The 14,958-nt window shown below is 48.0% G+C and overlaps 1 protein-coding gene across 4 annotated transcripts in view; it reads left to right on the top strand.

Moving 5' to 3' along the window:
- PDPR (pyruvate dehydrogenase phosphatase regulatory subunit) overlaps nt 1–14,958 on the top strand; it is a 77,020-nt gene that overhangs the window by 24,259 nt on the left and 37,803 nt on the right. Inside the window, exon 1 of one of the 4 annotated variants that reach the window (XM_080643461.1) lies at nt 9,269–9,494. The exons of 1 other annotated variant lie outside the window; for it this stretch is intronic. The gene's annotated coding sequence lies outside the window, so the exon portion shown is untranslated. Of the gene's footprint in view, nt 1–9,268; nt 9,495–9,979; nt 10,105–14,958 lie in introns of those variants that run through there. 2 more of the 4 variants (XM_080643464.1, XM_080643463.1) reach the window with 2 other exon arrangements.

The following is a 14,958-nucleotide window of genomic DNA, read 5'->3' as shown; positions in this document are numbered from 1 at the left end:
CTACAGGATTAGCCCCATTTCAGATGGGCAAATAGAGCTTTTGCTCTTGTCTTTTCCCAATTCATTTAATCATATATTAAATGCCAGGCACGAAGCTAGGTGTTGGGGCTTTAAAGACGCCAAGTCCTCATTAGAGGCATTTACGGAACCAGTAGGGGAGAAAAACGACATATGTGCCCGAAAAGGGTACAGTGGGGACACCAAAGGGAGGCAAACCACCTTGGGGAAGGAAAAGCTTCCCTGAGGAGGTGGTGGTGATATCGGGCTGAGTTTTTGAAATCCAGGAGGGGTCTGCCAGGCTGATGGGAGGGGCTGTGGGGGGTCATTTGATTCTAAATTCAGAACTATTCCACAAGCACAGCACAGTGGGTGCCAGGAAGGGCATCTAGTGAGAAAAGGTGGGTATGGCAAAGATCTTAGTGCGACTGGAGATACAGCTGCACGGGGGTGGTGGAGGGTGGGGGTAGGGGTGGAGAATGGCCCAGGATTCAGGCTCCAGCACAAAGCACAGTGTGGGCCATGATCAGCCTCCTCCAGTCCCACTGTGAAGACCTTTGTCTGCCATGATAAAGAGTCTGAACACTATCTCCCCAACAAGGGGTCACATGAGGGTGTTAAGCCAGTAAATTATCTGATGCATTTTAGAAAAACAACCCTGTAGATTGAGGACAGGGTGACCTGAGCATCAGGAAAATCATTTAAGAGATTATCAATGAAGCAAGGAATGCTAACTCTGAACTCCAGCAACAAAAGTGGGGAAAGAGGTCAGGAGAAACAGGAGACCTGGAGGAGACTGATTCTGTGGGGCTGGGGGAATTGGAGGTGCAGGGAGAAGCGAGTGGGGTGACTAGTTGACTCCCAGGATTCTTGTCCATTTGTACACTGGAAATAATAAAGGAGCAGATTTGGAAGATGAGGTTGTTCTTGACATGTTAGCCTGTGGGACTCCCACATGTAGCTGTTCAGATATTAGGCAATGAACACCATTGACTTCAAAGTTTGCCGTAAGCAAAGAATTCCTTAAGGGGATGTAGGCCTTGGTTTTGTAATTCCTATACAATGACACTATCCAAAGCTCCTTTATTTGAGGTGCAAAAAGGCTGCATAATAAAGCAGCCAAATCCACGGTGCCTGACAACAAGCATTTAGTCTCAAGCTCATGAGCCTGCGGGTGACTGTGGTTTGGCGGGGATCTCTGTTTCAGGGTGTGGGTCAGTGCGCTTGGCTTCAGGCAGATTTCAGGTCTGTTTCCCACATCTCTCATCCTTCATGATCCAGTGCCACGAGTATGACGCCCTCATCTTCTTATGGTGAATGGCAAGAGTCCACAAGGCCTAGTGAAAATGTGCAATGCCTCGTAAGGCCTGGCTCCACACTTGTACACTATGGCTAATGCCCAGCTTACAAATGTCATAGGAATGGCTGAAGCCCACTGACATCAGTGGGACAAAAATATACTACAGCCCGGCCGGTGAGACTCCGTGCTTGAGTGTCGACCTATGAACCAAGAGGTCACAGTTCAATTTCCAGTCAGGGCACATACCTGGGTTCTGGGCTCGATCCCCAGTAGGGGGCGTGTAGGAGGCAGCTATTCAATGATTCTCATCATTGATGTTTCTATCTTCCTCTGAAGCATCCATCTTATATAAATACTGCTGTTTGAAATTTTAGCCCTGCTATTTGGCTTCTGTAAATTCTTGCTTGCTAAGACTACTCCCACTTCAGAGAGGCCATTAAACCTTCCCCAGACAAGGTTATCAGTGCTGGTGCCAGGCCAGGCCTCTGGTTGAGGTCTCGAGGCCCCAGCACATACGGGCTCTTTAAGAACTTGCAAAAGGGGCCGGAAACACCCCATATTTGGGAGACAAAGAAGGTAAAAACATATAAATAGGGAAAATTCCTGCATGTTGGGGCCCAGACTTTGAGAGACATTCTCCTCTGGACCCGCGCGTAATAAATGTAACTCCATCTCTCTAAGTATTGCTTTGTTCTTCTTCGGTTTTCTATAACACCTCTCACTTCCTCTCTGAAGTCAATACAAAAATATATTAAGAAATATATACTACAGCCTTACATGCGCTGCAAGGTCACATGGCAGATGGAATAAGGAATTGAAAACAATAGTCAACCTCTGTGTAAATAGTTCTTGTTTCCAATGAGGCAGTTTCTGGTACTCCTATGCAATATTACTCAGTTTTTTTATTGTAAAAAAAAAAAAAAAAAAAGAATCAACCTACTGTTTAGTACTGAGAAGGGATTTTAGGCACCCCGGGGCAGGGCCTCTAGGAGCTGCTGTGAGATCACCTCAACGCTCCTCCTCTGGGCTTTAAATCTGTGTTGAGATCCATTTTGGTGGTTGGTTTTTAACCCAAACTCAGTACATTTTTTATAATATAAATACAAGGTAAGGAGACACTTTAACACAGAGAAGGGAGAAATGTGCCTAGTGTAGGTTCTGCAGTAATGGCTTGAGTCCAGTCTGCCTGTGGTCTGTCTCCCATCTGGAGCGTGCAGTAGGCAAAACCAGTCACAATACATTCTGCGTGGTCACTTACGGTCCCTGATTGGCTTTGTCTCGCTGGGTCATCTGCATCCCATAGCGTTTGTGCTTGTACCTGTGCTTACACCACTGCCCATGGGGGTGGATTGGGGGCTGCGGCCACCACTCAGACCCCTGGGAAGGACCCCAGCCTTCCCTTCGGTCAGTGTGGGTCAGCGAAGGTGCTTTGGCAGGACCACTCTGGCCAGAACATGAGACCCCCATGGTCCCTACACACACTCACTTGCTCCAGGTTGTCTGGGTCTCACCAGTAGGAATGCAGACAGGTGACCGGTCGTCTTAGAGCCTAGCTCCTCAGAGCCCCCATCTACATGTGCTTTCACTCCCTCAGCCTCAAGGGTCAGATTGACATCAAAAACAACAACCTCTACTTTTTTCTTTTGTATTTTGATAAAACACTGAAGAAACTAGAGCTGTTAAAATTTATCTTGTGAAAAACCTCAGAACTGGTTTATCTGGTGTCATGGAACCTCTTACTGCTTTCAATACATGATTGGTAATAAAAAAAAAAAAATAGTCAACCTCTGACAGCTAGCCAAGCTCCTTACATTGATTGCTCTTTTCCGTCTCTCTGTTTCTAGTCATTGGGTCAACTCAGCCTTAAATGCCCTCCTGGCCACTTGTTCTACAGGAAACGGTAGAGGTCACTGGATTCAGACATATAACCTTGGCTCTAGTCCCAGACCTTCCCACTAGCTGTGTGATCTTTAAAAAGTCGTGTTACAGCTCTAGCCAGTTTTGCTCAGTGGATAGAGCATTGGCCTGGGGACTGAAGGGTCCAGGGTTTGATTCTGGTCAAGGGCACATGCCTGGATTTCAGGCTCAATCCTCAGTAGGGGGCGTGCAGGAGGCAGCCGATCAATGATTCTCTCTCATTATTGATCTTTCTATCTCTCTCTTCCTCTCCCTTCCTCTCTGAAATCAATAAAAATATTTGAAAAGAAAAAATCATGGTACATCTGAGTCTACTAGTACATCATCTACTAAAAACTTACCTCATAAGATTGTCATAAAGATGAAATGGGATGCTGTATAAGATAAACCCTTGTCCCGTGTAAAGCACACTCTTAAAGAACCAGCTTAAGGCCCTTGCTGGCATGGCTCAGTGGATAGTGTTGTCCCACGCACTGAAGGGTCACAGGTTTGATTCCCAGTCAAGGGCATGTTCAAGGGCATGTACCTGTGATGCACGTTTGATCCTGGGTCTGGGGCATGCAGGAAGCAACCAATTGATGTGGCTCTCTCACATCAATCTTTTTTTTCTCTCTCTCTCCCCTTCCTCCCTCATTTCTACTCTCTCTGAAAAAGCAATGGAAAAAAAATATCCTTGGGTGAGGATTAAAAAAAAAAAAGAAGCAGCATCTTAAGTTCTCCCTCATCCACATAGCTTTAAATAACTATAATTTCTTCTTCTAATTAGTTGGCATCCAGGCAACTTCTCTAGGTACAAGAGAACTTCCTGGAAAGTTCTTTAGAAGTACTGATCTGCCCTTTAGCCTTATTGATTTCACTTCATTTGGAGGGTCTTGGTTTAAATTTCCCCAAGTGATTCTAATGCATTAGAGTCTCTAGCACATCACTTAACACCTACTTGAATAGTTCACTATTTCATGCGTGAAAAGACTTAGATTTGAGTCCTTGAGAATGTACTTCTAAGCCTCATTTTCCTCATGGGTGAGTCAGGGATACTCTCATCTCTATGACACAGATTTGGGGACATTTCAATAAGGTAATGTAGTCAGGGCACTTGGCACAGTGCCTGGCAGAGTAGCGAGTTGCAGTATTACTCTGTCTTACTCAGACTACATGAAATAGTTCTACAGCACCCAGCACAGTTCGAGTCCCTAGCAGGTGTTTTTCTGCCTAAATACACCAGGATTTGTGGATGGAAGTTGGTGTAGTGAGAGCACTGGCTGCTTCTCATAGATAATGTTCTGAAAACTCCCCACGGGTGTGACTGAGAACACACACACACACACACACACACACACACACACCCTGTTTCCACATAAACATGGGTTCACAGGCATATGAGTGATACATCAAGTGCCAGGTTTCTAGCATGAAGTCAGTTGTAAGGCAGGATGTCGAACCCAGTGACAGGCACTAACCTCAGGAGGAACGGAGGCTTTCTCTCTCCAGCCAGGGCAGCACCGCAGGGAGGGGACAGAACGCCTGTATCTGCCGCACCTCGGTTTCCACATTCTGTTTTACACTTGGTAACACAGCAATCAACACTTTTATGTGTGATGTCTATCTTTTGTGATGGCAAACACATACAGATGAATATTTCACAGACATGGTAAGAGTAATTAAAGTGTCTGTTTATTCATTTATAAACCTGGTAATATGAAAAGAAAAACAACTGAAATCCGGCTTGATAATACCATGTTCATGGAGGCAGAAAGGCTCGGTCACCCTGTGGGCCTGTGACCAGGGCCCTTGAGAGACGATCCCATTTACCTAAGTTCCTCAAACGGCTTCAGGACCACATGCTAACGCTACGCAACCAAGGGACAGAAAGGGGCTGAACAGAACTGCACATTTATAGATGCGGGTAATGAGCTATGGCACTTTACAATCATTACAGTGGCGCTTTGACACATCCCGAGAGTTGACCAGAGAGGAAGGTGTGAGCTGTGCTGCTGGAGAACCCCTCACTGAGACGAGCTGGGGCAGCCTCTCCCCACACCCACCTGTTCTGGGGAAGGAGAGGTGAGCGGGTGATGGAACCTTCAGCCTGAAATGGAGTTACCTTTGCCTCCTTCCTCTCCCCACCTGCCATGGGACACTCTGGAGCAGGGGTCCTCAAACTTTTTAAACAGGGGGCCAGTTCACTGTCCCTCAGACCGTTGGAGGGCCGGACTATAGTTTAAAAAAACAACAACTATGAACAAATTCCTATGCGCACTGCGGGCCTGGGACGAGTCAGCTGCTAAGCAGGACAGGCAGCGGCACCCGGCGGGCTGGATAAATGTCTTCGATGGGCCGCATGTGGCCCGCGGGCCATAGTTTGAGGATGCCTGCTCTGGAGTGTAAGGCACGAGAACAGGCAGGGAGAAAAGATGTGCTCCAAGCCCCAGTTCTTGGTGTGCAAAGGGATTCCTGGCTTAGATCTTGTGAAACAGGTGCTAAAAATACCCTTCCCACCTCTTGTAATTTCTGTCCTTGAGAGACAGAAAAACAAGAAGGATTGCAAAGGATAAAAATAGCTGCGTCTAAATATCATGGGAAAATTGGCTCATGAGAAATGTGTAATTCTGCAAGGGATGCTCTGCTCTGAGAAGTCTAGAAACTCACAAGGAATAACACTGACATTTTATGGAAAAAGGAAAGCTAAAAACGTAAACACACCCAACGCTCTTAAAATAGTGCACTGGTGCTTATGAGAGTCTATCAAAGTACAAGTCAACATTGGCAATGAAAGACATTTTAGTACGTAGCTTTTTTTTTAGGACTTAGCATTTCAAAGTGGAGGCCAAAAATGGTGATGGGTGAGGAAGAAGGCATATTGACTATCAACACATTAAATATCATTTTGATCCTCATTTCCTACAGACAACTAGGTTTCTCCCAAATTCATATGTCTGGAAATGGCATGAGCCAGATGGCTCATAAAAAACAACAACAAAAACAAAAACACATAAAAACTTGTGAAGTTTTTCTCCTGAAAGAGCCACTTCTGGGCACCAGGAATGGCTCCCCCAAGAATATACCTCAGATTCATTAGTCTGTCCCCTCTTCTTTTCTGGGGCAGAGTTTTGGGCTAAATGACTCCAAGCGTTAAGCCGTTAGCTAAAATATTAAGGTATTTATCTAGGACAGAAGCCCAGAATGGCCTGAACTTTTCATGAAGCAGAATTAGCAAGAGGCAGAGTTTCTGTTCTCAGGCAGCAAGACGTCATGTGGGCTGTCTTGTGTGAGTTAACTGGCAAGTGTGTGGTGTATAAAGTATGCAGGTTGCCCTAACAGGTTTGGCTCAGTGGATAGAGTGTCAGCCTGGGGACCAAAGGGTCCCAGGTTCGATTCTGGTCAAGGGCATGTACCTTGGTTGCAGGCTCCTCCCTGGACCTAGAGTGCATGCAGGAGGCAACCAATCAATGTGTTTCTTTCACATCAATAGTTCTGTCTTTCCCTCTCTCTTCCGCTCTCTCTAAAAAAGATCAATGGAAGCCCTAGCTGGTTTGGCTCAGTGGATAGAGCATTGACCTGCTGACTGAAGGGTCCCTGGTTCGATTTTGGTCAAGGGCACATGCCTGGGTTGTGGGCTCGATCCCCAGTGGGGGGTGTGCAGGAGCCAGCTGGTGAATGATTCTCTCTCATCATTGGTGTTTTATCTCTCCCTTTCCCTTTCTCTCTGAAATCAATAAAAATATATTTTAAAAAATAAATAGGAAAGATGAATGGAAAAATATCCTCGGATGAGGATTAATAACAACAAAAATAAAGTATGCAGGTTGTGGGCTGGTTGTGGGGTCCCTGGAACTTTACTGATACTCTGTAAAGGCAGAAGCCCTGTTTCTTGTGCACTGCTGAATCCCATCACTCAACAGAGTGCCTGGCCACAAGAGGCCATTGATAAAACAAGACTGGCTTGTGTGCCCTGGCCAATGTTGCTCAGTTAGTTGAGCATTGTCCCATGCACCAAGAGGTCATTGATTCCATTTGAACTCAGGGCATATGCCTGGGTTGCAGGTTTGATCCCTGGTAGGGGGCATGCAGGAGTCAGCCTATCCATGTTTCTCTCAATCTCTCTTTTTTTCTCTCTTCCTCTGTCTCTTAAAAAAAATCTATTTATATAAAAGGCTAACATGCAAAGTGTTCGACTGGGAGACTGGGAGTTCAATTGCTCACTATGATGTGCACTGACCACCAGGGGGCGGTGTGGAATGAAGAAAGGCCCTAGCTGGCAGCCAGCAGTTGGGAAAGGGAGGCCCTGGCCAGTGGCTGGGATCCCCGATCGGCCCTGATCGCCAGCCAGGCCTAGGGACCCTACCCATGCACAAATTTTGTGCACCAAGACTCTAGTATATATATAAATATATATGTAAATATAAATATATATATATCCTATAGAATAAAGAGGTAATATGCAAATTGACCCTCATGCCCTCACACAAGATGGCCGCCCCCATATGATCAAAGATGGCCACCAAAAGATGGCTGGCAGGGGAGGGTAGTTGTGAGTGATCAGGCTAGCAGGGGAGGGCAGTTGGGGGGCACCGGGCTGGCAGGGGAGGGCAGTTGGGGGCGGCTGGGCCAGCAGGGGAGGGCAGTTGGGAGTGACCGAGCCAGCAGGGGAGGGCACTTCGGGGTTACTGGGCCAGTAGGAGAGGGCAGTTGGGGGCAATTGGGCCAGCAGGGGAGCAGTTAGGCGTCGATCAGGCTGGCAGGGGAGTGGTTAGGGGGTGATCAGGCTGGCAGGCAGAAGTGGTTAGGGGCAATCAGGCAGGCAGGCAGGCAGGCAAGTGGTTAGGAGCCAGTAGTCCTGGATTGTGAGAGGGTGCAGGCTGGGCTGAGGGAACCCCCTCTTCCCCCCCCCCACCCAGTGCATGAATTTTATGCACCAGGCCTCTAGTATAATAATAAAATCATAATATGCTAATTAGACTGGACATCCTCTGGACGACCTTTGGGATGAAGTCACAACGGCAGGGGTCGAGGCAGGCAGGGGCCAAGCCCCTTGCACAAATTTTGTGCATCAGGCCTCTAATATATATACAGATATATTGGCTTTTGTGGTGAGATGGGCTTGAATCCAAGAAATGGAACAGGAGAGTGTGGCCCAACACTCAGGGGCGGAGTTGGAACAGGAGAGTGTGGCCCAGCACTCCCATTAGATTGCTTTCCATGCAGAGGAAGTTTTACTGAACGATGTGCCATGCATTAGATTAAAGTTTTGTGTGAGGGCAGGGCTCACAACTAGTTGGTCAGGCAGTCAACAAACACTTTCCATAGTGATGAATTTTATAAAGGAAAGAAAACAGGTCAATGTGATAGTAAGGAGGGGTGGTGTTCTAAGATGATGGAGTGAATGATTCCTCTTTCCCAGGCTAGCAAAGTGCAGAGTAAGATCCTGCCTCCAAGGTGGAGCAGGGCAGCAGGCCGGATTTGTTTGATTGACTGACTTATAAATATATTTTTATTTATTTCAGAGAGGGAGAGGGAGAGATAGAAACATCAATGATGAGAGATAATAATTTATTGGCTGCCTCCTACACACTCCCTATGGGGATCAAGCCCCCAATCCGGGCATGTGCCCTTGACCGGAATCGAACCTGGGACCCTTCAGTCACACGCAGCAGACCCGATTTCTAATCTGCTGTGTTCGAGACTTGCCCAGGAAGAACTGAATGATTCCAAGAAACAAAGTGACTGTCAGTCCAAGAAGCCTTTTTTACGTCCTGAACTAGAGTGGCTTTCGGCTGCGGTCCCCTGGGCCAGACCTATAAACACCCTCGAGGGCAGAGAGAACCCCGCCTCCTCACACTCCAGCGGGGCTGCCGCCATCTCGGACGTCCTGGTTGCACTTGCAGAAATTAACAGCGTCTGAGGCTCGAGTTCCAAAGCGGCCTTGAGAGGAGATGCCTCCAAATCGCCTTCACCTTGGCTGAGGCAAAGGAGGGGCACAGCGAGGCCTCAACAAGCCCCACGTGCAGGGGAGGGGCCGCGGCGGTGACGTCATGGCGCGCGTGCGCGTGGGAGATCACGCGCGGCGTCCCCTTGCTCGGGGCCGTAAAGCGCGGAAGGTCGCGGCCCGCTTCCTAGGAACCCTTCACGCCCTCTGCCCCACCCCCTCCCGTTCCCGGCCCCCCACTCCCTTCCCGGCCCCGGAACCCCAGGACCCCAGGACCCCAGGACCCCGGTGACTGTGGAGGCTGCTGCCGGTCTCCCGCCGGGTGTTGCTGAGCGCGGAGCCCGTGGGGCCCGTGAGGTGAGGAGACGGCGGCGGACGCTCTGACGTCTCCGTCCGCGCGGCCTTAGCGCCCCGGGACCCCTGCGCCCCTCTTTCCGCTTCGGTCTGGCTCAGGGGTGTTCCCCGCGGCCCCTCGTTTCCCGTCGGTTCTACCTGGTTCTCCCGGGAAGGCGCGTCCTGGCGCCAGGACTCCGCGGGCCCGGGCGAGAGTGGGTCCGCCTGGTCTCGCTCAGTCTCTGCGGCGGTGCTCGGGGCGGCGGAGATTGTCCCGGCCTCGGGGACGCGTAAGCGGCTGCCGCGCACCCGCTCCCCAGCGTTCGGGGTGACCTCGCTTCTATCTCCCCGCCTCGGGCTCGCCCAGCCCCGCAGCGAAGATGAGGCGCGTCTAGCCCGGTCTTCCCTCTGCAGGTGGCGGTGTTCTCCCGCGTGGAAACGTGCGGTCCACCTGGGCTTTGCTCACTAGTCAGACTCTGCAGAGCCCCAGCAGTGCAGTCACCTGGGAACGCCTAGGCCGGGCAGTGTCTCATGCTGGTCCCCTCGGGTCTGATGTGGATGACACGCAGATTTGATTCAGGAATCTTGAAGTCCATGTTGCCTAGGCATGTGAGCCTGACGCTGGAGGATGCAGGTGGGGCTAGGAGGTGGGGTGAGTCGGCCCAAGAGGCACCCTTTTCCGGTGCAAGGGATTTATAATAATTTCTTAAACTTTGCCTGATCACCTGGCACACTTGTTTGAAAAACAGCACCCTGAACCAGGAGGATCAGACCCCCCAGAGAGGGAGCCCGGGAGGGAGGGAGTGAGTGTGTGTGTGTGTGTGTGTGTGTGTGTATGTAAAGTGTCCCAGGTGGCTCTTAGGCGGAGGCAGGTGTGGGAAATGCTTTCTTTGTCTGTAGTCCCCAGTCTTCCTTGGGGCCCGCACGCAGCCCATGTGTACACTAGGCTGTATCACACAGAGGAACAACTCAGAGGGAGTTAGAGCTATCCTCTTGCTCTTGGTGAGAGCAGATCTGAACCAGCCCAGTATTGAAGTTGTTTAGCAGAAATTATTCCTCTCAGCAGGGAATATTACACATTTTTTTTTAATACAATGTATTTTGCCTTTGACATCTTAAGTGTCTTCCTTACTGGCTTTCCCTCAGTTGCTATCAATCCTTGCTTTGCTTTTGCTACCAAACCTACTAGAATAGACTCTAGTTCCTTCTTTTCCTTAGTTATTTGCATCTGTTTTGAATCTGTCTTCCTTCCTCCCTCCTTTCTTTCCTTTCTTTCTCCCACTCGCATTTTACTGACTGCATTTTACTGACTCTGTTGAAGGCCATGATAAACTCATTTGTTATTATGTTTCTTCTGTCATCTTTGCAATTCTCTTTTCTCTGTTGGGGATGTGCCATGTGGTTCTGTCCTCATAGCTACCCTTTCTTAACTCATCTGGTTTAATTTTTTTTTTAAATATATTTTATTGATATTTTACAGAGAGGAAGGGAGAGGGATAGAGAGCTAGAAACATCGATGAGAGAGAAACATCGATCAGCTGCCTCCTGCACACCCCTCACTGGGGATGTGCCCACAACCAAGGTACATGCCCTTGACCGGAATTGAACCCGGGACCCTTCAGTCTGCAGGCCGACGCTCTATCCACTGAGCCAAACCGGTTTCGGCTTAATTTTATTTTTTTAAAATATATATGTTTTTATTGATTTCAGAGAAAGGAAGTGAGAGGGATAGAAACATCAATAATGAGAGAGAATCATTGATAGGATGCCTCCTGCATGCCCCCTACTGGGGATTGAACCTGTAAACTGGGCAAGTTCCTAGACAGGGAAGCGAACCTAGACCTCTTGGTTCATGGGTCCACACTCAACCAGTGAATCACACTGGCTGGGCCAATTTAATTCTTTTTTTTTTTTTTTAATTAAAAATTTTTTTAGCCTTGGCCAGGTGGTTCAGTTGGTTGGAGCATTGTCATGTGCAAATATGTCCACACTGTTGCATGTTTGATTCCCGGTTAGGGCATATACCTAGGTTTTGGGTTGGCAACCAAAAGATGTTTTTCACATCAATGTTTTTCTCTCTCTTTCTCTCTTTCTCCCTTCCTCTTTCTAAAAATAAAAAATAAAATCAATGAGGACATATGCTCAGATGAGGATTTTTTTTTAATATATTTTATTGATATTTTACAGAGAGGAAGAGGGAGGGATAGAGAGTTAGAAACATCGATGAGAGAGAAACATCGATCAGTTGCCTCCTGCACACCCCCCACTGGGGATGTGCCCGCAACCAAGGTACATGCCCTTGACCGGAATCGAACCCGGGACCCTTCAGTCCTCAGGCCGACGCTCTATCCACTGAGCCAAACCGGTTTCGGCCAGATGAGGATTTTTTTTAAAATTAAAAAAAATTTCAAAATTATAGTTTGATATACAATATTGTATTACTTTCAGGTGTACAACATAGTGAGTATACATTTATATAACTTATGAAGTGATCACCCCAATAAGTCTAGTACCCAATTGACACCATACATAGTTATTACAATATTATTGACTATATTTCCTATGCTGTACTTTACACCCCATTACTGTCTTATAACTGTAAATTTGTACTTTTTTGTCCTTGTTAATCCTCATCTGAGGATATTTTTTCCATTTATTTTATTTCATATTTTTATTGATTTCAGAGAGGAAGGGAGAGGGAGATAGAAACATCAGTGATGAGAAAGAATCATTGACTGGCTGCTTCCTACACTCCCCCTACTGGGCATCGAGCGTGACCCAGGAATGTGCCCTTGACTGGAATCGAACCTGGGACCCTTCAGTCTGCAGGCTGACGCTCTATCCACTGAGCCTAACGGGCTAGGGCTCCTTCCATTTATTTTTATCTTTTTCAGTTCTTTTTTTATTTTTATTTATCTTTTCTCTCTCTCCCTCTCTCTGTTTTCCAGCTGTGACTCCAGACAGGATCCAAAGACTAATGTTACCAGCTCTTCTCTGAGTTTTATGGAGACTTACTTTACCCTTTTGTGTTAGCCTCTTTTTAAAAAAATATATTTTTATTGATTTCAGAGAGGAAGGGAGAGGGAGAGAGAGATAGAAATATCAATGATGAGAGAGAATCATTGATCAGCTGCCTCCTGCACACCCCACACTGGGGACCTAGCCCACAACCCGGGCATGTGCCCTGACCGAGAATCGAACCATGACCTCCTGGTTCATAGGTCACCGCTTATCCACTGAGCCACTCTGGAGGGTTATGTTAGCATCTTAAGGCACTGTGTGAACCTTAAGAGAGCACAGGCAAGGGCGTTCAGTTTCTTTTTTCATTGTCTTAAGTTTTCCAAATACAAGTCTTTAAATTCCTTCATTAAAATACTCCTTGGGCCCTAGCCGGTTTGGCTTAGTGGATAGAGCGTCGGCCTGCATACTGACGGGTCCCAGGGTCAATTCTGGTCAAGGGCACATGCCCAGGTTGCGGCTCGACCCCTCCCTCACCCCTGAGTAGAGGGTGTGCAGAAGGCAGCCAATCAATGATTCGCTCTCATCATTGATGTTTCTATCTCTTTCCCTTCCTCTCTGAAATCAATAAAAAATATATACATATATATATTTTAAAAATATCCCTTGGTATTTTGTTCTTTTTGGTGCAATTGTAAATGATAATGTTTTCTTAATTTCTCTTTCTAATAGTTCATTATTAGTGTATAAAAATGATCCCTGGCCCGTGTGGCTAAGTGATTAGAGCATTGGCCCGAGAGGGTTCAATTCCAGTCAAAGGCCGTTGGTTGGGTCTGGTTGGTTGGGACTGGTCGGGGCTTGTAGGGTGGGGACCAATTGCTATGCCTCTCATGTTGATCTTTCTCTCTCTCCCAGTCTCCCTCTCCACCTCTGTCTCCACCTCTCTACCTCCCTCTCTCTCCCTTCCACTCTCTTAAAAAGCAATGGAAAAATATTCTCAGAGAAGGATTTAAAAAATGCAATAATTTCTGAATATTAATTTGTATCCTGTTTTACTGAATTCATTTATTCTAATAGTTTATTGGTGGATTCTTTGTTTCTCTCTATATCATGCTAACTACAAGTAATAACAGTTTTACTTCTTTCTTTCCAATTTGGATGCCTTTTTTTTTTTTTTTCCTTGTCTCTTTGCTCTGGCTAGGACTTCCAGTACTATCCTATCTAATAAAGCGGGAATATGCTAATTGACCCTCATGTTGTCGCAAAGATGGCGGTGCCCACCGCCAATAAGGAGGGAATATGCTAATTGACTGCCCCGCCCTCAAATATGGCAGTGCCCACAGCCAATAAGGAGGAAATATGCTAATTGACTGTCACACCTCAAAGATGGTGGTGCCCACAGCCACAGGATGGCGGAGCCCCGTCCCCTCAGCCCCGCCGGGGTAGCAGGCGTGCTGCTCCGTGCGCCTGCCTCCGGAGTCCCCCAGTCCCCTCAGCTCCCTAGTCACCCAGGGTCGGCCCGAGGCGCAGGCAAGCCTTGGATGGCGGCTGCCCAGCCGCCTAGGGCCACCTGAGGCTCAGGTAACCAGGGCTGGCAGTGGCAGCAGCAGAGGTGTAATGGAGGGCGTCACCTTCCCCTGATCGCTGTGTCGTCTTCTGCCCCTGAGGGTTCCTGGACTGTGAGAGGGTACGCTGGCCTGAGTGACCCCCCTCCAGTGCATGAATTTTCATGCACCGGGCCTCTAGTGTTGAATAAAAATGGTCAAAGTGGACCATCTTGTCTTGTTCCTGAACTTAAAGCTTTCAGCTTTTCACTCTTGAGTATGATGTTAGATGTGGGTTTGTCATATATGGTCTTTATTATGTTAAGGTATGGTTTCCTCTATTCCACTTTGCTGAGATTTTTTTAATATCATTAATAGATAATGGATTGTGTCAAATATGTTTCCTGAATCTGTTGATATGATTATATGATTTTTATCCTTCGTTTTGCTTATGTGGTGTGTCATGTTACTTGATTTTCAGATATTGAACCAAGCTTGCATCCTGGGAATAAATCCCACCTGATCATGGTGTATAATCTTTATATAATGTACTAGAGGCCCAGTGCACGAAATTCGTGCACAGCGGGAAGGGGTTCCCTCAGCCCAGCATGCACCCTCTCCAATCCGGGACCCCTCGGGGGATGTCCGACTGCCGGTTTCGGCCCTATCCCTGGGACCGCTGGCTCCTAACTGCTCACCTGCCTGCCTGCCTGATCACCCCTAACTGCTCCCCTGCCAGCCTGATCACCCCTAACCGCCTCTGCCTGCCAGCCTGATTGACCCCTAGTGCCCCCCCTGCCGGCCTGGTTGCCCCCAACTGCCCCCCCTGCTGACCTGGTTGCCCCTCACTTCCCCCCTCTGCCAGCCTGTTTGCCCCCACTGCCAGCCTGTTTGCCCCTCACTGTCCCTCCTGCCAGCCTGGTCGCCCCCAACTGCCCCCCACCTCCCGCTGGCCTGGTCACCCCTCACTGCCCCCCTCTGCCAGC

This window comes from Plecotus auritus (assembly GCF_963455305.1).
Source record: "Plecotus auritus genome assembly, chromosome: 10".
NCBI lineage: Eukaryota > Metazoa > Chordata > Mammalia > Chiroptera > Vespertilionidae > Plecotus > Plecotus auritus.
Note: the sequence above shows the minus strand (reverse complement) of the source record. Positions and strands in the feature narration are given on the sequence as shown.